The sequence below is a fragment of the Bubalus kerabau genome, chromosome 20 (assembly GCF_029407905.1).
Source record: "Bubalus kerabau isolate K-KA32 ecotype Philippines breed swamp buffalo chromosome 20, PCC_UOA_SB_1v2, whole genome shotgun sequence".
NCBI classification, from domain to species: Eukaryota; Metazoa; Chordata; class Mammalia; order Artiodactyla; family Bovidae; genus Bubalus; species Bubalus kerabau.
In genome coordinates, this window is record NC_073643.1 from 49,037,721 (window position 1) to 49,063,966 (window position 26,246).

General features: G+C 43.9%; 1 protein-coding gene and 1 non-coding gene across 2 annotated transcripts in view; one reads left to right on the forward strand and one right to left on the reverse strand.

The window, feature by feature from the left end:
- CACNA1D (calcium voltage-gated channel subunit alpha1 D) overlaps nt 1–26,246 on the reverse strand; it is a 326,915-nt gene that overhangs the window by 114,508 nt on the left and 186,161 nt on the right. The gene's annotated exons all lie outside the window — the stretch shown is intronic.
- On the forward strand, nt 1,983–2,055 carry TRNAP-GGG (transfer RNA proline (anticodon GGG)). The gene has a single exon. It is a non-coding gene; the product is annotated as a tRNA-Pro (tRNA).

A 26,246-nucleotide genomic window follows, 5' to 3' on the forward strand; every position in this document is an offset into this window, starting at 1 on the left:
AAAGTCAGATATGACTGAGCAACTTTCACTTTCACAGGTTTACTGCAGGAATGGACAATACTGTCCATTTCTTTCTTTCTACATCTCTCTCTCCTCCATGCAGCGCCTGCCTCAAGCAGGCATGCAGGTAGAATAAGACAACACACAGCAAAACGAGCCCTATTCCTTAAGAGGCCAAAATGCACCAGGACAGAAAGCCCACGGTTCCTGGGATTGTCCAGACGCCCAAGAAAAGTGTGTCCCATAAGGAGCAATCTCCCTGCCAGCTGGACCTGACAACTGCCACGGGTCTCACTGTGGCCCATGTGCGCACACCTTTCCCACCCACGGTGGCAGCTGGGGGGGCTGCAGCCAGAGCATTTCCCTGGGGTCTGTCTCCCTCCTGGCAGGCGCCATCCGTGCACTCCGGGACTCCAGCCTGGTGTCATCCTGCTCAGAAGGCCTCGGGGCCGCCCACTGCTGTCCTCAGGCATCCAGGCCAAACACCCAGGTCCAGCACTCAGGGCTTTTCAGCCCTCTCCCACCTGCTATTCCAGCTTTATCTCCACTTCTCACAGATGTACACCTTGTACTGTGGCTACACTCTTCTCTGCTCCCCCAACCCTGGGAGCCTTTGTCCACAGAGCTCCATCCACCTGAGCAGCCTTTGCCCATTCTGAATTCTAGCTCCCTTGTCAAGACCCAGCCTTCCCTGGTTACCCCAGCCAAAGAGCTCTCCCCTCCTCGAGAGCCCTCCCCACACTGAGTACCAGCCACGGATATGAGTGCACACCCTCCACCTGCCAGCCTCCTCCGAGGTGTCCTTAACAGAGCCCCACACAGTCCTCACACCTCATCCTCACTGGAGAGTGTGGACGGCGAGGGAAGGCTGGTGTCACTCTCTCTATACAGAAACTGAGGACGGGGAGGCCGGTTAGACAAGCCCATCCAGCTACTGAATCCACCCTCCTAAGGACCTCAACGTGGGCCACAGGAGGCAAAGGAGGAAGAGAGTAAGTATATGAAGGGATTAGGATAGAAGTCAGCTTATAGTCAGGCCAGGAAAGGGCCTATATTCTTGCCTAGAGAATCCTTATTGACAGAGGAGCCTGGGCAGGCTACAGTCCAAAGGGTCACAGGGTCGGACACGACTGAATTAACTTTGCACACACACACACATAGTCAGTCCAAGGAAGTGAAGTCACTCAGTCGTGTCCGACTCTTTGCAACCCCATGGACTGTAGCCTACCAAGCTCCTCCATCCATGGAATTTTCCAGGCAAGAGTACTGGAGTGGGTTGCCATTTCCTTCTCCAAGGGGATCTTTCCGACCCAGGGATTGAACCTGGGTCTCCTGCATCACAGGCAGATGCTTTACCATCTGAGCCACCAGGGGAGCCCCTATTGTCAGTCCAAGAAGGGCCTTAAATCCCAAACTGAGAGCTGTGCTTCCCTGTAGGCAACAGGGAGCCAACAGAAGGTCTGACTGAAGAGAGTCGCCATCAGCTTTGTTTTACAGGAGTGATGGGTTAAGATGAGCTCGTGTAAGGAGAAATTCTGGTGAGGAGGTCAGAAGACAAGGAGTAAACCCTGGGTGATGGACTAGATTTAACATCAATAGGAATGCGAGTAAAAGAATTACTTTTACCTGGAAGTAAAGGGGTGGAAGGGTGACCTCCACCCCTTCCACGTGGTCTCCTGGGGCTGGCACATCCACCATTGTCTTCTCAGCTACTATGGACCTTCCTGTGGGGCCAAGTGATGTACCACCTGCCAGGTGAACATTCCCTGCCTAAGTGTATAGGCAAAAAAGGCAAGCAGGAGGCCAGATGGAGAAGAGATGCCACAGAGGAGCCATATCCCTGGCCCTCATCCTCTGGAAGGCTCTGGAAGCAGACCTGCTGTGTGCCCCCAGGGAGAAGGTGGACACTGCAGAAGACTGCTTTCAGCACAACAGAAGGGAAAATTCTCTAATAATCCAAGTCTACCAAAAATGGTAGAGCTTCCCTGGTGGCTTAGAGGGTAAAGCATCTGCCTGGGATGCAGGAGACCCAGGTTCGATCCCTGGGTCAGGAAGATCCCCTGGAGAAGGAAATGGCAACCCACTCTAGTACTCTTGCCTGGAAAATCCCACGGACGGAGGAGCCTGGTAGGCTATAGTCCATGGGGCTGCAAAGAGTCGGACACGACTGAGCGACTTCACTTCACCAAAAATGGAGCAGGAAGCCTTGGAAGCAGCACCTTCCTTGAGGGGTACAAACAGGGACCTCTGATAGAAGGACTAACCCCTTGGAGGAGAAGCCAGTGCACAGGATATGGTGAAGACCCTGCCATCTGTCTTCCCCAGGCCCCGTACCTCATCGCCCTCACGTGCCCTGCGCTATATTTGATCACAGCTGTAACTCACATCTCCCCAGCCTCCTGAATGGCTCAGAGGGCTGTAGGACACCCCACTGCTTCATTTTCTGCTCCTTCCCCTGGGCAGTGGCCTAGTACCCTGGCAGCCAAGAAGCAGAAAGGCTGAGAGTGATTATTAGAAACGGCCGTGAAGGGTGCTGACTGCAGAGCCCCTGTGGTGCTCACACAGGCAAAGACCTTCAGACGGAGCGCCACCAAGGACAAGCCTGGGCCCCCGCTGCCCCTCACTCATGATCGTGCTGGCCCTGGATGCCAGCCTTCCTCCAGCAGCTCCAGGGTGTGTGCCGGCACGGCTGGGGGCAGACTTGGTTTCCAATGGGGGAGCCCAGCAGGCCACGGCCTCTTCTCTGGCAGCAACACTGCCAACACCCTCAGTATCAGGATGTGGATCTGGAGCCCCTGGAGTGGCTTTACAGTCACTGTCCACAGGCCCCATGGTCTCCCGGTGGCGCTCGCAGCACCAGGAATTTCACTTGCATTTCACAAAGGCCCAAAGTGAGGCTCCACAAGGTGATCCCACGTCACACGCCAGGTAAACGCTCTGAACCAGGCTTCAACTCAGGCCTCTATTCACAGGATTCGTGGTCCCTCAGCCTCCTGGCTCAGGAGACGTGTAGGCTGGACACTTACTGGTTGGACCAGCGAGGGAGGGGGCAGGATGGAAAGCACCATTTACACTCATATCTTGATTTTGTTTCAGAGCCCCAGCTCGGGCTTCCAGAAGGGTGCTCGTCCCCCCACGTGCTGTCCTTGACACTCCAGAACGAGCTAGTCATTCTCCAGGATCCCCTACATAACTCCCAGCCAGGAGTCGGGCACACACTCCTCACTCTGCACACAGCTCCTGAACCCTGACAGTGCCCAGGATTTACAGGCCTGGGAGCCCTAGCTTAGTCAACACGCCCAGAAGGCGAACACTTGGCCTGAAGCAAACTACCACCCTGGAATGGCAGCATAGGCCACACCAGTGCAGAGGGACGATGCACAGTCCGCTCTGGAATTTGTTATTTCTCAAATGCCCCATGAAATACATGCGCCACTGAAAATCATGTTGATTTAGAGATGGAGTTGTTTTTTTTCTTGGGTTGTAATACTATTTGTTTTAACCAAACCCACACAAATAAAATTTCGACAAGCTAAATGCTTTGAAATTTATACACGTAGCACAGAGAAAACACACACAGACAAGCATGAAAACCTTCAGTGAGCGAGGCCAATGGAGTCACCATGACTCAGATTTCTATTTAAAAAAAAATAAAGGACTCAGAAATTCATTAAAAACTAAAACAAACTCCCCACAAAAAGGCAAAGTGGAGGGGGAAGTTGAAGAAGTCACTGATTTTTATCAGCAGAGGCTAGTGCTCTTTAGACCTAAATTATTTCCCCTACACAGAAACACAGAGGAAATAAAACAGAATGAAAGGGTAGTCTGGTTCAAAAAATATTCTGTTTAATTTTTTGGAAAGCATGCAATTTCAGTTTGTGTTTGAGGAAACTGGGCGTTTTATTTTTAAAAATCAACAATAGTGTGCGATGTTTCACACACATAAAATTTTTTAATTATTGACACTGGTTTAGTTCAAAGTTCATCCAAATCATTGGCTCTGTTCCAGTTTTTCCTCAACTGCAGAAAGGCAGGAGCAGTCAAAACGTGTTCTTTCTGCATGAAATAAATAGGCCAGAACGGGGGGCGGGCTTTGGACTGCAGCACCCCATCTCTAAGATCGGATCCCTTGCAGGTAACACCCATGGAGGGTAAAGAGGGCTATCGGGTGACAGCGCTCCTCAACGCAAGTTAGGCACTGGCCACCAAGAGGTGGAGGGAACCGCCGGCAGGCCAAAGGGACAAGAGCGTCTGGACGGCCCTTGTTTACACAGCAAGGATGTCAGGAAAAACGTGTAACAAGCACACTTCCAATCACCCAACTACATTATGACTATTCTTTGGGAGTGCACTCCTGAAACAACCCCCACAGGGAATCCTTATGTAAAGGGATCCTGGACCGTCTCATCTTCCTGTTTGCAAAGATTTGGGAATATTAAGAGATTTTTCTCAAAGCAATCCTCCCCTTTTCATGTCCTTGGCTGCTTTTATTGACATCAACGTCCATGAAGATATGTTATATAGAATAGAGTTAACATCTTTGGGGAGATGAACCATTTTAAAGGGGTGTTTCCTAGCTTTTAATGACTAGGGTGAGTTATTTGCTGTGAACAGCAGGTGGGCCACCTGAACATACCCAAGCTCGAGGCAGGATGGCATTTACACTGCCCCAGAGGAAGAAGCTGGGTATGGATGGAGGGAACAAGTGCGTGGTCTGTCTGCCCTTTTCTCTTTCTCCTGGTCCTTTTTGACCACTCCCTGGCTTGAACCCTGTGCTCCAGCCATCCTTAAATTCCCTCATTTTCTCAAAGGCATTGTTCAGCTCCAGGCTGTGCTCTAAGTGAGGCTCAACCCAACTGCTTCTCCAGATGTCAAACCACTCGGCTGGGTCAGCCTACAGAAACATTTCTCCCATTTGCCCTGCAATTTGGTAATCTATATTCTCTCTGTAAGAGAGCCTATAAGCTCTGCGATGGAGGGGCTGTATCTGTCTCATCCCTGTATATTGGTTCCTTATCACAAATCCTGGCCATTAGTAGTTGCTCAACAAGAACAGGCTGAATTTAATGCATGGTTTTATAGGCTCAGGTCTTACATTAATGATGACCATGTCAAACACTTGGGTTGTGGGCTCCGCATGGGATGTGCTGTGTGTGTGCTCAGTGGCTCAGTCCTGTCCAACTCTTCTGCGACTCCATGGACTGTAGCCCACCAGGTGCCTCTGTCCCTGGGATTACCCCGACAGGGATACTGGAGTGGGTTGCCATTTCTTCCTCCATACCTGACCACCAATCCTCGAGTAATTTTTTCTGTCACCTGAAACTGCACCCGTTGTTGTCACAAACAAAGTACCAAAAAACTGAGCCAACCAGAATCCTAAACAAGTTTAAGAGGTCATCCATGGGAATAAAGTATCTCAGAATGAAATACATTCCTTTCACCACATTCCCCTGTCTGAGGACAGAAGAGCTGTTATTTCTTTGAAGAGTCAGCTTCCACGGCTACCAAAGACACTTCCCCAAATGATAAGAATCCACGGGGGCTGCAAACTAAAAGTCACAGACTTCTTGTTTCAGCTTGTTTCCATAAAAAAACATGCTTTAAGAGGTGTTCTTCAAAAACACAGGCCTCTTGCCTGACATCATCTTCTCCCTGTGAAATGCATCAATCAAGGGAGCCCTGACAATATCACATCTTCTCATGATGGCTTCAAATACTGCTCCTTAAGAAGTCACTGAGAAGCACACCTTGCTAGACTTGTCAGATTTTGGCTTTAAAAAAAAAGTGAGAAAAACATGTACCAGAAGTATGATTTGGGAGGGTGGCAAAGACCTTCAAAAATCATCACGTGGGAAGAGACCAGCAAGCCCAGGGCCTGTCTTGCTTCTGCACCAAAAGAGTCTGCTGCTAAGGGCCTGGCTAAAGAGCCTGTGGAGGACAGAGGGCTGTACCACCTATGCAAAGGGCAGCTGGGGGATCTGCCAAGGAATGAGCCCCAGGAAGAAGCTGGAACTGAGCCCACCAGCTGGGACGTCCTCAAAGCAATCCCGGTAGGAACTCCAGTCCAGGTCCCACTCACGTCAAAGGCAGACCACCTGGAGAGAGGCACTAAAGGAGATGAGGCCCCTTTCCTCCCATCCTGAACGGCAGGATGGGCGAAGTGCCCTTTCTGAACCATCGGACTTACTTGAGAACAAGGGGAAAGCATCCTATTACTGGGGTGACTTCAGGACTCAGAGATTGCCTCCCCCAGTAACAGGATCCCAAAGGACTTCTTGAGCTAGAATGGAATTTGTTCACAGCAGTTTTAAGAGGAAGAACAAACCAGTTTCTCTGAAGTCTCCATATTCCCCAATTCCCCTTAACTTTGAGAAATTAATTTGGGGCAAGAGACAGAAACTGGAAGGGCATGAGGAAAGGAACACCTTGGGACGTACCAGCACAGAGCCAGTCTGCTAGATGGGATCCCGGAAGGGCACCCCTCATCACACACAGAAAGAGCCTCCAGTGATGAGAAAGCAGCCTGGGCTCTGGAGTCAAGCCGATTCAGATCTCAGCCCCAGCTTCCTCGGAATTCCTTCCTTACCAGCTGTGGGAGAAAAACAAACCCTCTCCGAGCTTTGCTTCCCTCACCTATAAAATGAAGGCAAAAAACACTGTACTTAAGTCCTTGAGAAGACTGAATGAAATCAACTATATAAAGCACCTAGCCCAGTGTTAGGCACAGATGTGTATAGAACTGATATAGTGACAACAATAAGAAGAAATAAAGAAAAAAATCTCTCACATGATCCATACTCCCGAGTTGACAAAGCCACAGATCTCTCTTCATCTGAGAGACACTGACCCACAACCATCTTCCATGTGGTGTCCTGGACTCCCAACTTCTCACCTCCTCCCCGACCCCACGCCCCTGCCACAGCCCCCAGCCTCAGAGCTCTCCTCATTCCACTCCACCCAGAGAGGCACTTGGCCTTCCAGGGCCAGCCCACCTCATCATCTTACTGCTCAAATACCTCAACAGCTCCCACGAATTAAAAACAAAACCCTGACTCCTTCACTGGGCACCCCTAGCTACCCATTGGCTCTTCTGCCCTCCATTCCCAGCCAGCACAGAGCACCCGGAAGCCCCACTGGCCAACTCACTGGCCCCAGAAGCACGTTCTGCCCCAGGTCCTGCTCCCTCACCACTTCCAGGATCAGGGATGCGTCCTTCTTTCTTGACATCCTTTAGTCAGTTCCGTTGCTCAGTCATGTCTGACTCTTCACAACCTAATGAACTGCAGCACTCCAGGCCTCCCTGTCCATCACCAACTCCAGAAGTTCACCCAAATTCATGTCCATTGACTCAGTGATGCCATCCAGCCATCTCATCCTCTGTTGTCCCCTTCTCCTCCTGCCCTCAATCTTTCCCAGCATCAGGGTCTTCTCAAATGAGTCAGCTCTTCGCATCAGGTGGCCAAAGTATTGGGAGTTTCAGCTTCAACATCAGTCCTTCCAATGAACACCCAGGACTTATCCCCTTTAGGATGGACTGGTTGGATCTCCTTGCAGTCCAAGGGACTCTTAAGAGTCTTCTCCAACACCACAGTTCAAAAGCATCAATTCTTCAGCGCTCAACTTTCTTTATAGTCCAACTCTCACATCCATACATGACTAATGGAAATACCATAGCCTTGACTAGACAGACCTTTGTTGACAAATATCTCTGCTTTTTAATATGCTGTCTAGGTTCATCATAACTTTTCTTCCAAGGAGTAACCATCTCTTAATTTCATGGCTGCAATCACCATCTATAGTGATTTTGGAGCCCCCCAAAATAAAGTCTGACACTGTTTCCCCATCTATTTGCCATGAAGTGATGGGACCAGATGCCATGATCTTAGTTTTCTGAATGTTGAGCTTTAAGCCAACTTTTTCACCTTCTCTTTCACATTCATCAAGAGGCTCTTTAATTCTTCTTCACTTTCTGCCATAAGGGTGGTGTCATCTGCATATCTGAGGTTATTGATATTTCTCCCGGCTATCTTGATTCCAGTTTGTGCTTCTTCCAGCCCAGCGTTTCTCATGATGTACTCTGCATATAAGTTAAATAAGCAGGGTGACAATATGCAGTCTTGACGTACTCCTTTTCCTATTTGGAACCAGTCTGTTGTTCCATGTCCAGTTCTAACTGTTGCTTCCTGACCTACATATAGGTTTCTCAAGAGGCAGGTCAGGTGGCCTGGTATTCCCATTTCTTGCAGAATTTTCCACAGTTTATTGTGATCCACACAGTCAAAGGCTTTGGCATAGTCAATAAAGCAGAAATAGATGTTTTTCTGGAACTCTCTTGCTTTTTTGATGATCCATCAGATGTTGGCAGTTTGATCTCCGGTTCCTCTGCCTTTTCTAAAACCAGCTTGAACATCAGGAAGTTCACAGTTCACGTACTGCTGAAGCCTGGCTTGGAGAATTTTGAGCATTACTTTACTAGCGTGTGAGATGAGTGCAATTGTGCGGTAGTTTGAGCATTCTTTGGCATTGCCTTTCTTTGGGATTGGAATGAAAACTGACCTTTTCCAGTCCTGTGGCCACTGCTGAGTTTTCCAAATTTGCTGGCATATTGAGTGCAGCACTTTCACAGTATCATCTTTCAGGATTTGAAATAGCTCAACTGGAATTCCATCACCTCCACTAGCTTTGTTCATAGTGATGCTTCCTAAAGCCCACTTGACTTCACATTCTAGGATGTCTGGCTCTAGGTGAGTGATCACACCAAAGTGGTTATCTGGGTCTTGAAGATCTTTTTTGTACAGTTCTTCTGTGTATTCTTGCCACCTCTTCTTAATATCTTCTGCTTCTGTTAGGTCCATACCATTTCTATCTTTTATTGAGCTCATCTTTGCATGAAATATTCCCTTCGTATCTCTAATCTTCTTGACGACATCTCTAGTCTTTCCCATTCTATTGTTTTCCTCTATTTCTTTGCATTGATCAGTGAGGAAGGCTTTCTTGTCTCTCCTTGCTATTCTTTGGAACTCTGCTTTCAAATGGGTATATCTTTCCTTTTCTCCTTTGCTTTTCACTTCCTTTTCACAGCTATTTGTAAGGCCTCCTCAGACAGCCATTTTGCTTTTTTGCATTTCCTTTTCTTGAGGATGGTCTTGATCCCTGTCTCCTGTACAATGTCACAAACCTCTGTCCATAGTTCATCAGGCACTCTATCAGATCTAGTCCCTTAAATCTATTTCTCACTTCCACTGTATAATCATAAGGGATTTGATTTAGGTCATAGCTGAATGGTCTAGTGGTTTTCCCCACTTTCTTCAATTTAAGTCTGAATTTCTCAATAAGGAGTTCATGATCTGAGCCACAGTTAGCTCCCAGTCTTGTTTTTGCTGACTGTATAGAGCTTCTCCATCTTTGGCTAGCCTTTGCTCCAATGAGCCATCTGAGCATGGCATCTCAGGGAGTCCTCTCCGACCTGTGAGGCCTCCACTGTCTCCCCAGGCACACTGGTCAGTACAGATGGTGCCAAAGTGCCCTGGACTGAGAGCTGGAGGGGACAGGGCGCAGATGCTGGGATCCATGCCTGGAGTGCCCTGGAGTTCCTCCCCATGCCTCTGCAAGCCTGTCTGTAAGGAACAGCATACGATTGAAGACAGGCGGGCTTCCGGGGACAGCGCACCTGGGCAGGCAGTGCGCCATCAGCCACTGGGTTAGAGTCCTTCAGACGCAGCGAAAGGCGTCCAGATTCAGCAGCCAAAAAGCCCCAAACTCTTGGATGCTATGAAGGTGCCAGCAGATAACTTAAACCAAGATTTATTTTAAAGCAGAATTTCAAGGGAATGATCTAGTTCTGGGTGGATTAATATTTGATCCCTGAATCCAAAACAAACTCTATGACAATCAGACTTAGAGAAATTAGGTTAGAGCTTCAAGTGCCACTCCAAGTCCTAGAAAGACGTGGGGCCCTGGAGACAAGAGCTTGCAAGTGAATGTTCAGACTGCAAATATAAATAAGAAGTCTTTTCAAACTCACACAGAACAGCCTCTGAGCTAGCCAATACTGAGCACACCTCACATTTGTAAAGGTCTTTACAGTTCACGAGGTCCCTTCCCATCCATTTCTCTCCTTGGCTCTCAGGACAGCACTGTAAGAAAAACGACATGGCAAAATGGGGCCACTGACTTTCAGAGGTGAGAAGACCCTGGCTTGCAGAAGTGAAACATACTGAGCAAAGGCACGTCACCAGGAAACAAGGCACCAGGACAAGGGCCAAGGCTCTGAGCTCTGAACTTAAGTTCTTTCCACTGCAACATGTGGAAACCAATTATCACAGCAACTAGGAATCCCCTGGACCAAAGGAGGCACTGCAGGTGCGGCCGCACCCAGAAGCCCCAGGCACAGCACTGCACAGCCCTCAGCTGTGGGCACACCCGCTGGAGCTACCAACACCCTTGGGCTGTCCCTGCAGAGACTGAAGCTTCTAGTACACATCTCAGGCCAGGTGAGCCTAGACCACCGCCCCAGATCAAGTAATCTCCATTGGCCAAGGATGCTCTCCCACAGGAAACCCTCACCACCACTAAGCCTCTGCTGATGCCAGCAGTCGCCTGGCAAAGCACAAGGGACATGTTGGAGGGACAATCCCCATCCGCCAGTGCATTGTCATCCCCAATATCCTCTGAACTTCCCCATCACTGACTCAGCTTCCTCTCATCAACCCTTCCCGGTGCCCCACCCCTGGAACTGCTACTCCAGAGGGCACATTCTCCTGTACCCTCAACCATCTCAAAGGGACCCTCTTCCTTCTCCTTGCTTTGATGGAAACCTGGGTCACCCTCAAGCTTACCACTTTGCTTCCCATCTAGCCTTTTCCAGACCCTACCTCCCTTGGGGTCTCAAGGTGGAGTTTATGGCCTTCTTGCTTTTCTGTTCCTCTTCACATCTAGAAAAATACTTGGTTATCCTGCTGCAAAAGCCAAACAAACAAGAAGTCCTGCTCCTCTGAGGACAGCACCATAGGATATGTGGCCTTCTCCCCTTTCTCTGTGTATCTTCTACTTGCCCCCTGGACTGAAGTCTCAGGCTCCCAGATCCCAGGCTTCCTCCCCATCCCAACTACTGCCATCTTCCTAGGGGACTCCAGTAGCCCTTGGTTACCCCATCAAGCCCTGGCTTTTTAATCCCTTGACATATTAACCTCCATTATTATCAATCCCCAAGTCTTACCAGTCCTAACCATGAATTCAAGCTTTCTGTTCTCTAACCACAACCTTCTCTCAGACAAGCTGACCTGTCTCACTACTCCCACTGGAAACAATACTAACCTCTTTGGAATGTCCAGTCTACTGTGGGCGTGCTCAGTCACTTCAGTCACTGCTGGCTCTTTGTGAACCCATGGACTGCAGCCCGCCAGGCTCCTCTGTCCATGGGATTATCCTGGCAAGAAGACTTGAGTGGGTTGCCATTTCCTGCTCCAGGGGAATCTTCCCAACCCAGGGATCGAACCCGCATCTCCTGTGGCTCCTGAATTGGTTGGTGCCAATTGGTTGGTGCCCAAAGAGCCACCTGGGATTTATTCCCATCCAGTCCACTGAGCACCTCCCTTTTTCTCTCAATCTGTTAGGCCTCCCCTCCCATCCTAATCTACCTTAGACTTTACAATCCATCAGCGATGCATTCAGTGATGTTCTTACTGGTATACTAAACTTTCTTGCATCCTTTGATCATACACAGAGAGAAAAACCCTCGCCCCAGAAGAGCTCAAACACTCCCTTTCTCCATACCTAGGTAAGAGCAGTCAAACATGGCTACAGAAAGTCATACAATGGGATAGACCGGCATCGGTATAGATTCATCATCACGGGCTTCAAACAAGACCCCAATGCTACCAAACATCTACCTCAGTTCTCTGGTCCACTCACTCCCCAACGCCCTGCAACCACTCTCTTGAGCCTTTTCTACTCTCCAGACATGACTCTGCCACCTACCCCCTGCCTCTGCCTCAACCCTGCCTCCTGCTTCAGAAACACCAGGAACTAAGGTGAAATACCCCCAGCTTCCTAAGACCAAACAAACGTGTATTTGCCCCACATTCTCTTCCTTTCTTCTCATTACCAAAAAACCTCCTCTTCTTAATCCTACCTGTTTTCTGACAGTCTAAGAAAGTAAGTTTTCCAATCCTCCCATTTTTTGAGGCTTTCTTTAATTACCTTCAGCAAAGCTTTCTGTAGAAGTGATCTGGTACATCCTTCATTAGATTTATTCTTAGGATCTTGATTTTTTTTTTTAGGCTATTTGTTCATCCTCCGTGTCTCTGATTAACATTTTGGACACGTAGAATACTGTTATTAATGACTCTTTTTCATGTCCTTTTCTGCTAATTCTAACATCTGCGTGAGTTCTGGATCCTTTTCAACTGATTGATTAGATCTTCTAATTATGGGTCACAGTTATCTGCTTCTTTGCATGCCTTGTAACTTGATCCCAGACATTCTACCTTGTTGGATGCTAGATATTTTTGTATTTCTACACATGCTCCAGCGCTTTGTTCTGGGGTACGTAAGTTGGACCACACTGATTGATCATTTCAGGTCTTGCTTTAACAATCTGTCAGGTCAGTCTGAACACTACTAAATCTAGGGCTAGCAATTCCATCGCTGAGGCAAATCCTTTCTGAGTATTCTACTCTGTGTCCTGTGAATTGTGAGTTTTTCCAGTATGGCTGGTGAGAACAGGCAATATTCCTGGCCCTATGCGAGCACTGAACACCATCCTTTCTAATCCATTCCAATTTCTTTCCCCAGCTTCCTCACACACACACACGTCCTGCATACTTAAGGGGGAACATCTGGAATTCTCTGTGAAACTCTCTCCTCTGCAGAACTCTGTCCTGGGTTCTTCAGCCACCGTAGTTTTTGCAGACTCTTTGCTTCATCTTCTAAACCCAGGGAGACCACAGGGCTCTGCCTGGGCTTCCTGCTCTTCTGCTGTGGCCCAGGGATTCTCTTAAGCCAGTAAACTGGGACAATCATGAAGCTCATTGAGTTTTTTTCATGATTCTCAGGGATCACTATCCTTCATTGCCTGATATCCAGTGTCTTTAAAAACCATTGTTTTACATATATTGTCTGTTTTGGGGTTTGATTTTGTTGTTTCAGGTGGGAGGGTAAATCTTGTAACTGTTACTCCATCTTGACCAGAAGCAGAAGACTTTTAATTCTATTTTAATGGTGTTTTCAAATCAATTTTATCAAGATGCAAGTCACGAACAATAAAATGCACACAATTTAAGTTTATGGCTTGGCTAATGTTGACAGCATGTAAACACCACCACAATCAAGATATAAACATTTACAACACCTCTCAGAAAGTTCTCTCATTGCCTTTCCCCATCAACTTATCCTCCTCCCACTCTAGAAAATGATTTAATTTCTGTATTATAGATTAATTTTGCCTATTCCAGAACTTCATCATGTTATTTTACAACTGGCCTCTTTTCCTTATCAATATGTTTTTGATGATAATACTGTAATAGTACTTCAATCCTTTTTACTGCTACTGAACAGTATTCCAAAATCTAAATATACCACAATTTCCTCTTTTATGCTACCTACTGATAGACCTTTGGTTTTTTTCCGATTTTAAGTTACTAAAAACAATGCTCGATGAATGCTGGCATACAAGTTATTTTGTGGACAGAAGGCTTTCATTTCTTTTCAGTAAACAACTAGAAAGGAGCTGCTGAGTTATATCTGTTTAATTTTATGAGAACTTTGACAAGCTTTTCTGAAGTGGTTGTACCATTTCATGTTTCTATGAGAAATGCGTGAGCATTATCAGTTGCTCTATACCATTGCCAACACTTGATACTGTTTTTCTCTTTTATTTTTAACTATTCTATATATGTAGTAGAGGCATGCTCAGTCATGTCCAACTCTGTGACACTATGTGCTGTAGCCTGCGAAGCTTCTCTGTCCATGGGATTTTCCTGGCAAAAATACTGGAGTCAGTTGACATTTCCTTCTCCACGGAATCTTTCCAACCCAGGGACAGAACCCGTGTCTCCTGCATTGCAGGCAGATTCTTTACTGCTGAGCCACCAGGGAAGCTGATACATGTAGTAGAATTTCACCGCATTTTTAGCCTTCATTTCCCAGACGACTAATAATATTAAACATCTTTATATGTACATTGGCTATTTGTGTGTGTGTGTGTGTGTGTGTGTGTGTGTGTGTATTTTTTTTTTTTTTTTGCAAAGAATCTGTTCAAGTCTTTTGCCAATTTCAATTGATTGGGTTATCTTATTTGTTAAGAGTTCTTGTATGTTCTCTATACAAACTCTTTGTCAGATATATGTGTTGTACATATTTTCTCCTATTGCATGCTTTTCTTTCCAATTTCTTATTTATGAAATGCAGAGATATTTTTAGAAAATATTTATATTTTAGCTTTTTAGTTAGATCTGAGTGTTGAAGAATTGATGCTTTTGAATTGTGGTGTTGGAGAACACTCTTGAGAGTCCCTTGGATTGCAAGGAGATCCAACCAGTCCATCCTAAAGAAAATCAGTCCTGAATATTCATTCGAAGGACTGATGATGAAGCTGAAGCTCCAATACTTTGGCCACCTGATGTGAAGAACTGACTCACTGGAAAAGATCCTGATGCTGGGAAAGACCGAAGACAGGAAGAGAAGGGGACGACAGAGGATGAGATGCTTGGATGGCATCACTGACTCGATATACATGAGTTTGAGTAAGCTCTGGGAATTGGCAATGGACAGGGAAGCCTGGCGTGCTGCAGTCCATGGGGTTGCAAAGAATTGGACACAACTAAGTACTGTCTGGGGAGGCCTTAGAAATAGCTGTGAAAAGAAGAGAAGCGAAAAGCAAAGGAGAAAAGGAAAGATATAAGCATCTGAATGCAGAGTTCCAAAAAATAGCAAGAAGAGATAAGAAACCCTTCCTCATCAATCAATGCAAAGAAATAGAGGAAAACAATAGAATGGGAAAGACTAGAGATCTCTTCAAGAAAAATAAGAAACACCAAGGGAACATTTCATGCAAAGATGGGCTCAATAAAGGACAGAAATGGTATGGACCTAACAGAAGCAGAAGATATTAAGAAGAGGTGGCAAGAATACACAGAAGAACTGTACAAAAAAGATCTTCAAGACCAAGATAATCACGATGGTGTGATCACTCACCTAGAGCCAGACATCCTGGAATGTGAAGTCAAGTGGGCCTTAGAAAGCATCACTACGAACAAAGCTAGTGGAGGTGATGGAATTCCAGTTGAGCTATTTCAAATCCTGAAAGATGATGCTGTGAAAGTGCTGCATTCAATCGGCAGCGGCCACAAGACTGGAAAAGGTCAGTTTTCATTCCAATCCCAAAGAAAGGCAATGCCAAAGAATGCTCAAACTACCACACAATTGCACTCATCTCACATGCTAGTAAAGTAATGCTCAAAATTCTCCAAGCCAGGCTTCAGCAATATGTGAACCGTGAACTTCCAGATGTTCAAGCTGGTTTTAGAAAAGGCAGAGGAACCGGAGATAAAACTGCCAACATCTGATGGATCATCAAAAAAGCAAGAGAGTTCCAGAAAAACATCTATTTCTGCTTTATCGACCATGCCAAAACCTTTGACTGTGTGGATCACAATAAACTGGAAAATTCTGAAAGAGATGGGAATACCAGACCACCTGACCTGCCTCTTGAGAAACCTATATGCAGGTCAGGAAGCAACAGTTAGAACTGGACATGGAACAACAGACTGGTTCCAAATAGGAAAAGGAGTACGTCAAGGCTGTATATTGTCACCCTGCTTATTTAACTTATATGCAGAGTACATCATGAGAAACGCTGGGCTGAAGAAGCACAAACTGGAATCAAGATTGCCGGGAGAAAAATCAATAACCTCAGATATGCAGATGACACCACCCTTATGGCAGAAAGTGAAGAGGAACTACAAAGCCTCTTGATGAAGGTGAAAGTGGAGATGAAAAAGTTGGCTTAAAACTCAACATTCAGAAAACGAAGATCATGGCATCTGGTCCTATCACTTCATGGAAAATAGATGGGGAAACAGTGGAAACAGTGTCAGACTTTATTTTGGGGGGCTCCAAAATCACTGCAGATGGTGACTGCAGCCAGGAAATTAAAAGACGCTTACTCCTTGGAAGGAAAGTTATGACCAACCTAGATAGCATATTCCAAAGCAGAGACATTACTTTACCAACAAAGGTCCATTTAGTCAAGGCTATGGTTTTTCCAGTAGTCATGTATGGATGTGAGAGTTGGACTGTGAAGAAAGCTGAGCACCGAAGAATTGATGCTTTTGAACTGTGGTGTTGGAGAAGACTCTTGAGAGTCCCTTGGACTGCAAGGAGATCCAACCAGTCCATTCTGAAGATCAGCCCTGGGATTTCTTTGGAAGGAATGATGCTAAAGCTGAAACTCCAGTACTTTGGCCACCTCATGCAAAGAGCTGACTCATTGGAAAAGACTCCGATGCTGGGAGGGATTGGGAGCAGGAGGAGAAGGGGATGACAGAGGATGAGATGGCTGGATGGCATCACTGACTCGATGGACTTGAGTCTGAGTGAACTCCAGGAGTTGGTGATGGACAGGGAGGCCTGGCGTGCTGCGATTCATGGGGTCGCAAAGAGTTGGACATGACTGAGCGACTGAACTGAAGTGTCTGAACTGAACTGATGATCCATTTCAAGTTAGTGCTTGTGTTAAGTGTCAATGTTCTTTTTTTTAACAGATTCCTAGTTTTTCCAGCATTTCGCTGAAAAAAAATTATCCTTTCTCCACTGAATTATTTAACATTTTTGTCAAAAAACAACTGACCATATATACATATTTCTGGATTTTATATTCCATTCAATTGTTCTATATATCTATCTCATGCCAAAATGACAGTGTATTTACTACAGCTTTATGGAAGTCTTGAAATCAGGTTGTATAAGTCTTTCAGCTTTGTTCTTTGTCAAGATTGTTTTAGTTATTATAGGTCCTTCATAATAATATATAAATACTAGAATCATCAATTTCTTTTTTTTAAAAAAGGCCATTAGTATTTATGAATGGGACATCACTGAATAAATAGATACATCTGATGAATGCATGATAAATTCAACATCTTAACACTACTGAATCTTCCAATTCATGATCATGGGCCATTATCATTTACTTAGATCATCTTTAATTTGACCAGTCAGTATTTTGTAGTCTTCAGTGTAGAGGTCTTCCATAACTTCTCTTACCCTTACTCCTAAGTATTTTTAAATGTGTTAATGTTATTGAAAATCTTATTTTCTCAAAGTTCATTTTTTACATTATTGGAGCTTGTATATGGGAATAAGACTGACTTTTGTACTCTGACTTTATACCCTGAGACCTTGTTATAGCCACTTATTAATTCTAATAGGTTTTCAGGCAGTTTCTTGGGAACTTCTAAATAGATAATCATATTTTCTGTGAAGAGAAATACTTTTTACTTTCTTTCTAGTCTTTCTTTTATATCCTCTACTTGCCTTACTGTACTGACCTACTGGTAAAGCTGAGCAAAAGGGGTGAGAGACGAGAGACTACTTTGTTCCTAATCTTACAAGAAAGCATTCGGCCTTTCACCATTAAGTATGGTGTCAGTTATAGTTTCTGTGTTTTCTGTAGACAATCTTATTCAGGTTGAGGAAGTTGCCTTATATTCCTAGTTTGCTGAGAGTTTTTATCATGAACGGTTATAGAATATTGTCGGCAGCATTTTCTGCATTTATTGAGATGATCATATGATTTTTCTCCTTCATTCTGTCAATACAGTAAATTATACCGCTTGATTTTCCAATGATGAACTGATCTGTGTTTCTAACATAAACTTCATTTGATCATGAGGTATTATTCTTTTAATTATTGCTAGATTCAATTTGTTAATATTTGAGAATTTTACATCTGTATTAATGAAGGATATTGTTCTTTTCTTATGTCTTTTGTGTTTGGTATTGAAGTTATTCTGGCCTCATAAAAATGAGTTAGAGAATGTCCCCTCCTATACATTCTAAAAGTTTTTCTAGGAATGGAATGTTATTCTTTTCTTGTAAGTTGTTTGACAGAGTTCACTCGACATTATCCAGGCCTCTGGTTTTGAGAGAAGGTCTGTGATTCAGAATTCCATTTGAAAAGCAAATACAGGGCCCTTCAGTTTTTTTCTTTCTCTTTGAGTTAGTTTGATAAGCTGTGTTTTTCAAGGAATATGTCCATTGCTCCTAAATTATTGAATTTACTGTCATAAAACTGTTTATCCTAGTCTCTCATTATTTTAATGTCTATAGTATTTGTGTTGACATCCCCTCCATCATTTCTGATACTGATTGATTTTTTTAATTAATCTTGCTAAAGATTTATTAATTTTATCAAGCTTTTCGAAGAGTCCACTCTTATCTTTGTTAACTTTACCCATTACTTGAGTTTTCTGTTTTACTGACTTCTCTCATTTCTCTTTTACTTTCCTTGGATTTAATTTGCTTTCCTTTTCTAGATTCTTAGATGGGAATATAGACCATTGAATTGAAAGGCATTTAGAGCTATAAATTTCTAAGCACTGCTTTAGATGGATAATGCACATTTTGATTTGCTGTATTTTCATTATCATTTTTTCTTTTTTTATTGAAGAATAATTGCTTTACAGAATTTTGCTGTTTCTGTCAAACCTCAACATGAATCAGCCATAGGTATACATATATCCCCTCCCTTTTGAACCTCCCTCCCATCTGCCTCCCCATCCCACTCCTCTAGGTTGACACAGAGCCCCTGTTTGAGTTTCCTGAGCCATACAGCAAATTCCCATTGGCTGTCTACTTTGCACATGGTGATGTCAGTTTCATGTTACTCTCTCCATGCATCTCACCCTCTCCTCCCCTCTCCCCATGTCCACAAGTCTGTTCTGTCTGTTTCTCCATTGCTGCCCTGCAAATAAATTCTTCAGAACCATTTTTCTAGATTCCGGATATGTGCGCCAGAATGAAATAGACCTTAAAATAAAGAAGATTACGAGAGATAACGAAGGACACTACATAATGATCAAGGGATCAGTCCAAGAGGAAGACATAACAATTGTAAATATCTATGAACCCAATATACGAGCACCTCAATACATAAGACAAACACTAACAGACATAAAAGGAGAAATTGACAGTAACGCAGTAATAACAGACTTTAACACCCCACTCACACCAATGGACATATCATCAAAACAGAAAATTGATAAGGAAACACAAGTCTTAAGTGATATATTAGATGAGATGGATCTCGTTGATATCTTCAGGACATTCCATCCAAATGCAGAAGAATACACCTTCTTCTCAAGTGCACATGGATCATTCACTTTAAAACATCCCTTATTTTCACTGTAATATTTTTCTTTAAATTATAAGTTATTTGAGATGTTTTATTTCATTATCAAGAATCTAAAGAATTCTAGAATTCTAGAGAGAATTCTAAATAGCTACTATTACTAGTTTATATTTTTAATCAATTGCTGTTAGAAAAAAACATACTTTTCAAGATTTTAATCTTTTGAGCACTTTTTTTAAACAGCGCAGACGTAGCCTATCTTGGTGCCTCTGAACAGAATGTGTTTTCTGCTGTTACTGGATGTAAGTACCAATTAAGGTCAGTTTCATTGGTAGTGTTCAGATGTTATCTATGTTTAGTTTTTTTCATCCCCATGTTCTTCAGTTATCAAAATGGAACTATAAATTTTTTATGTGTTTGCGTATTTACTGATTTCTCTACTTAATTTTGCTATTGGTTTTTCGTTCGTCCCACATGTTCTTCATTCCTTCTCTGCCTTATCTGTCATCTCTCAATTTGTTTGTATTGATGGCCCCACCCCATCTTGATTATAATGTTTTCCTGCTTCTTTTCATGGCCCATAACTTTTAATGATTTGGGGGAACACTTGGGAAATGTCTGAGTTTTGGGGTCTTCCTTTAATGGGTGTCGACTTGTTTTGGCAGGTGTTTAGTTGGCCACTTGTCCTGATCCTCCTGAAGCTTGTCTGTAAGATTCACTGGGGCAGGTCTAGAGTGGCTTTTACTCCAGGGGTAAGGTAACCCCAGCCCTAATGCCTGGTGTTTCTGAGGTTTCACTTGAATGTCCAATGTATTCATCAAGTTCAATCTAGTCTAGCTGATCAGAATCCCTCTGGTGTCCAACACTGAGACTTCCCGCAGCTCACAGCTTTGTAGTAGCTGCTCTCTGTCACACTTCAGTAGGTCCAATTGGCACACAGCAGCTTAGTATATGGTCAAAGATTTCAGGGACTCCTTTTCAGATATCCTGAGTCCCTGCTCTGCCTACTGCTCTCCAGTAGCCTGCCCTGAAAATCCCAGCTATCTTGGCAGTTCAAACTCTGCTTTTTGCCTCTTAAGCAAATAGACCGTGGTCGTCTCCTGGGCTCTGCCTCCCTGAGCCACAATTCTAAAAGCATCTCCGGGCAGAAAGCCAAGGCAATTGTGGCACTTACTTCATGCATTTCCCTTCTCTTAAGGGACATAATCCTGTGCTGCCTATTTCTATCTTCTGGGGAAAAAATGCTTCGTGTATTTTGGCCAGTTTTACAGTTGTTTCTAGTAAAAGGTCCATTCTGGCACTGTTACTATACTGTGACTGGAAGAGGATTACAATAGTCTTGAATTGCTCTCCCCTCATCTAGTCTTGCATCTATATAGTCCATTCATACTACTGCAGCCAGAGTGATTTTTATATGCTGAATGTTTCCAACATTAAGGAAAAATTTCACATGTTCATAAACGTAGGAAGACTTACACAGTGAACACATACATGCCTACCACCTAGTTTCCACAATGAACATTTGTTACACTTTATTTATCTCCTATCTATCTATGCCTCTATTCATTATATTTGTTGAAGCATTTTAAAGTAAGTTGATGATATCAGAACACAGAGTAATTTTCATTAAACACAGATAGAAATCACATCACTTTGAGCTGAAAGTTTATCAGTGGGTTCCTTTATCCTTCAGCTAATGACCAGAATCTGTGACATGGTCTCGAAGGACCCTTGTGATCTGGGCTCTGCTGATCAGTCTCTTTGTTTTCCACCTTCTTTTCCCAGCCCCTGGGTGCCCACCCTGGCTTTCTTCAGTTTCTCTAATACCCTCTACTCATTCCTACTGTCGGGCCTCTGATGGGATTTTTCCTTTGACTGTAATACCCTCTCTGAGTGTCTTTCCCATCTTGCCTGGATATGATGGCTATTCCTTCATCCTTCCCTTTCTTCAGGATGCTTCCCCTAAACATTTGTTCTCCCTGTTAAACACTCTCAGAGCATCATGGACTTTTCCTTTAAAGGATTTATAAAACTTTGCAATTTTTCCTCCCCTTCATTAGATACAAGCTTCATGAAGATAAGACTCTGTTTTGCCTCACCACTCAAATCCCAGAGCCTGCGAAGGTACTTGGCAAATACATCTATCACTGTGTAGGCACATGAAAACATTCAATGAATGAATGATGAACTCATTTTTTTCTTAATAAGTCTAAGAGAGAGAAGAATATTTAGCAAGATCGTCTGCTTCTTATTAGTCTGTCACACTGAACTCTTTATCAGGTGGTACAGGGTTAGCCCTAAATACTGCCTCCCAACCAAGCATATTTGCCCTTGTCCAGACTGTTGGGGACAAAGTCATTCAGAAAGCCCCCCCAAGTCAGGAAATTTACCATTTTTCCGGTACTCTTTTACTTTTTTTTTTTTTTAGTGTTCTTTTACACAGTCCATCTAAATTCTCATAATGCTGTGGATCTGTATCTTCATTTGATTCTCAGAGATGTAGCTCTGAATCTTGCAGTTTTATTTTGATTCAGAGAAAATATTTTGTTTTTTGGGGGGTGCTGTGCCGCATGGCTTATAGGGTCCTACTTCCCCGGCCAGGGATCGAACCCGGATCCCCTGCAGTGGAAGTGGGGAGTCCTAACCACTGGACCCACCAAGGAATATGCCACAGAAAATACTTTTAAAATATTAATAACACCTTTAAGGGTTTAAAATAAGGTAGTGCCCAACACCTTATTCTGCACCTCTCTGCACACACACTCACTTTACACACCCTGGCAGTGACAACAGTTCTGCCCCGTGGCACCTGAGAACACTGCCTCATACAGGAGGTGATGTATTTACCTTGGGTGCCCACACCTGCCTAAATATAATATCGCTTCTGCGTAGAATCTAGGAAAACAGTACAGGTGAACTTATTTCCAAAACAGAAATAGAGACACAGATGTGGACAAACTTATGGAAACCAAGGAGGGATGGGAAGGTGGCGTGAACTGGGGGACTGGGATTGACATATATACATTACTATGTATAAAATAGACAACTAATGAGAACCTACTGCATAGCTCAGGGAACTCTACTTGGTGCTCTGTGTTGGCTTAAGTGGGAAGGAAATCTAAAAAAGAGGGAATATATGTATACGTATAGCTAAGTCACTGTGCTGTACAACAGAAACCAATATAACATTGTCAAGCAACTATACTCTAATAAAAATCAATTTAAAAAAAAAAAAAACAAAAAAAAATGTTTAAAATAAAATGTTCCAGGAACATTTTATTTATTAGGACAACTGCCGAACTTGAATAAAGAAGAGCTCCCAGTACCACAGACGTATGGGTCTTGCTATCCTAAGCTGTTCTGCTATACCAAGATTTGATTTCTGTAAGCAATTTTACCAGCCTATAAAAGAATATTACAAGGAAGGAAAAAGAAAAAAAAACTGACATAAGCTTGACAGTAGCACCTTAGGGCAATCATCAATATGTTCCTCACAGAAGTCAAATTATTAAATTCATAAACAACCCTTCACTGCAGAAATAAGAACAATTGTTAATGCCGCCAACTGAATAGGGAACACAGGAAAATTATGGCTTTAATTTCAACTGCTAAGGTGCCAGTGGCTTTATGAAGAACTGAGCCTCTGCACGAAAGCTCAGTGATGAATTCTGCTAAGTAAAGAGCTCTCCATTGGCAAGATGGGTGCTTGGGAGGGCACGTGTGGCCAGAGAGGCCTCCTGGGCCCTCAGAGGTGTTTTGCTACATCTTATAAAAAAGGATTGGGTTAGGAATACATGATAGCCACAGCTGACAAGTGAGAGAGCTCTCCTCAATCTGCTGCTGTGCCTGGCTGCTGTCCACTGCTGTTGCCAGGGAAACCGACATCAGCTTGATGGAAACAGAGATCAGGGAAAACTTTCACTTACCTCGTTTCCACTGATCCCAACAGCCATTTCTATGGAAATAGTCGCTGCCAGCCAGTGGCAGAGAGGTTACCACTCACTTGTTAATGTCAGGTGTAGCTTTCAGCCTATTCACTTCAGGTATCACAGTACCCACAGCACCGGTATCCAGCTGTCAGCTACCCCTGACAGCATCTTAACTCTGCAACAAGAAAGCTCAGTGCTTAAAAGTCTATAAAAATGTTTAGCACAGTTCTTTATTAGAAAAAGGAAATTTAGCATTCTTCCACATAGAGCTGAAGCAGGGCTTAATTTCTTGTTCTACCAAAACCAAAACATGTGAAGTTACTAAAGGACCATAGATCTCTCCCTCAGCTTTCAACCCCACTCACAACACTACTTCCAAGTTCAAGAAGAGAGACCTCCAACTGTGTGGACAACTCTTTCATCTATGAGTCAAGTCAAACCAAAGATACATCCAGTTAACTGTGGAGAAATATTCTGTTACAAGTGATCATTAAGAGTGTCTGTGTCTGGCAGCCTGATCATCACTAATTACACACAGGAAAACTTTTTTTTTAATTGTAAGAACTATCTACAAAGAACCCTCCACTGTCCCCTTGTTTTTGAACTAGACCTCTGTGTGTTTTCTCTGCCTGTTGTCAAGATATGGAATTAACTCATTAACTCAATACAATTTTATTCTGTAATGTAGTGGTAACCAATCATGCTGATAGCCTGGTTATCCCATTACCTAACAATACCCCTTTCAATGTCACAAGCAATTCAACTACTCTTCTAAGATGCAGATCTGTTTATGTACAGGAAGAAATTCTGTTGTTCATTTTTTGTCAGCAGATGCTGGTAAAACATTGAATGAGAGTAAATTCTAATCCCAGTCATAAATAATTTATACAAATGCCTATTCCCAGAGGGTATGTCTCCACAATATACCTGGTATGTTTTTCCCTCTGAGCCAACATTCAAGGGGAGGGAACTAGAGGCAATCTCTGACCATGGTTCATAATGGTGTGAATTTAACAGACTAGGGTGCAAATTAAGATGCCCCCCAAACCCGAGCCTATTTTGTAAAATTCTAATACAGTACAGTCACCCCCACTTGCCATGCCACCCCCTTCCAGTCCCTCTATACCAGCAGTTACACAAGTAGAGAAGCCATGCATGAATCTCTGCCTAGGTTTTTTTAATCCCAACACTTTCAACCAACCACCAAGCATCCTCTTCCCCCAATTAATGTGGATTAAAGAGAAACCAAATGGACTGAAGAGAAATATAATGTTTTGGACAAATATGAGTAAAGTCTAAGGATTAGGAGATGAAATTCATTAATCATCTTTTTCCTCTAAAAAAGTGACTAGAGGGACTTCCCTGGCAATCCAGTGGTTAAGAATCTGCCTGCCAATGGAGGGGATATGGTTCAATCCCTGGTCTGAACCCCAAATGCCTAGGGGCAACTAAGTCCGTGCGCCGCAACTACCAAGGCCACGTGCCCAGAGCCACCAACAAAGAAGCCACGTGATGAGCAGCCTACACACTGCAGGCGGAGAGCAGCCCCATCGCCACAGCTAGACAGCCCAAGCCCAGCAACAAAGACCCAGCGCAGTCACAAACAAATACATATTTTTTAAAAGACTAGGGCAGAGGTCTGTCCCAATATTGGTCATGCTGCTGCTGCTAAGTCACTTCAGTCGTGTCCGACTCTGTGTGACCCCATAGACGGCAGCCCACCAGGCTCCCCCGTCCCTGGGATTCTCCAGGCAAGAACACTGGAGTGGGTTGCCATTTCCTTCTCCAATGCATGAAAGTGAAAAGTGAAAGCGAAGTAGCTCAGCCGTGTCCGACAGTGGTGTCCGACTCTTCGCGACCCCATGGACTGCAGCCTACCAGGCTCCTCCATCCATGGGATTTTCCAGGCAGGAGTACCGGGGTGGGTGCCATCGCCTTCTCCGTATTGGCCATAGTTTGGCACATAATTAAAGAACCTTCACATAATGATACTGAATTTATACAAGAAAAGAGAATGGAGTTTTTAAACTCCATTTTATGGCAGGGAATATCCAGGCACCAAGACAACAGTGTTCAAAACAACTGAACAGAAAAATATTCACAGCATAGGATCCTAAAATTGCCCTTTGGATTTACTATGAAAAATGGCATATGGGGCCTGACTTCAAAGGCCGACAGAGAACAGATGCATCAAAGTCTGGGTTATATTACACTAATCTCTTAAGGGTCTTTTATCTAATCTCTTCCTGGCCATTGCTAAGTGCCAGGGATCTGACTGCTACTATATAAATATCAGAGATTATCTAAACTTCTCAGGAGAAATCCATCTAATAGACATCAAAACCAGTCTAGGCACCGTGGGTCCTTAGTCTATCTTTGGCAGAAAACAGAAACAAAGGCAAATGAAATCTTTGCTTAGCAAGGACTTCATAATTTACCAACTTCTAAGTATTTTCATTTTACCTCCCTGCGCCTCTAAGAGCATTTTTGGACATTAGATCCTCTAAAAGCAAATTCTCTACTCTAAACTAAGTAGAGAATACTTAGTTTATTAACATCCTGAGTAGAACAGTCATGCAAATTAAACCCTACCTATAGGCCTGGTCACAAGGGAAAAAAAAATTAAAAGAATTGAGTTGATTAGATTTTTCTTGCATCAAATCTCATTTTATATACTCTTACTCAAGCCATCACCATCAAAGTAACGAAGCTCTCTACACTCTTCAGCTCACTGAATCCTCTCGCAACTCCCCACAGTTAATATTATTAACATCACTTTACAGACAAGCAAGGTAAAGCTCAAACAGGTAAACCATTTCACCAAATCTCATAGCTGGTAAAAGGTAGAGCAGAGAGTTAAGTCTTGATTATCTGACTCTAAAGCCAGTGTTTAACCATGTTACAGAAATGTCATGCCTCCCTACTTGTGCAAAAATAAATCACTGTCAGAACTTCAATCACGATTG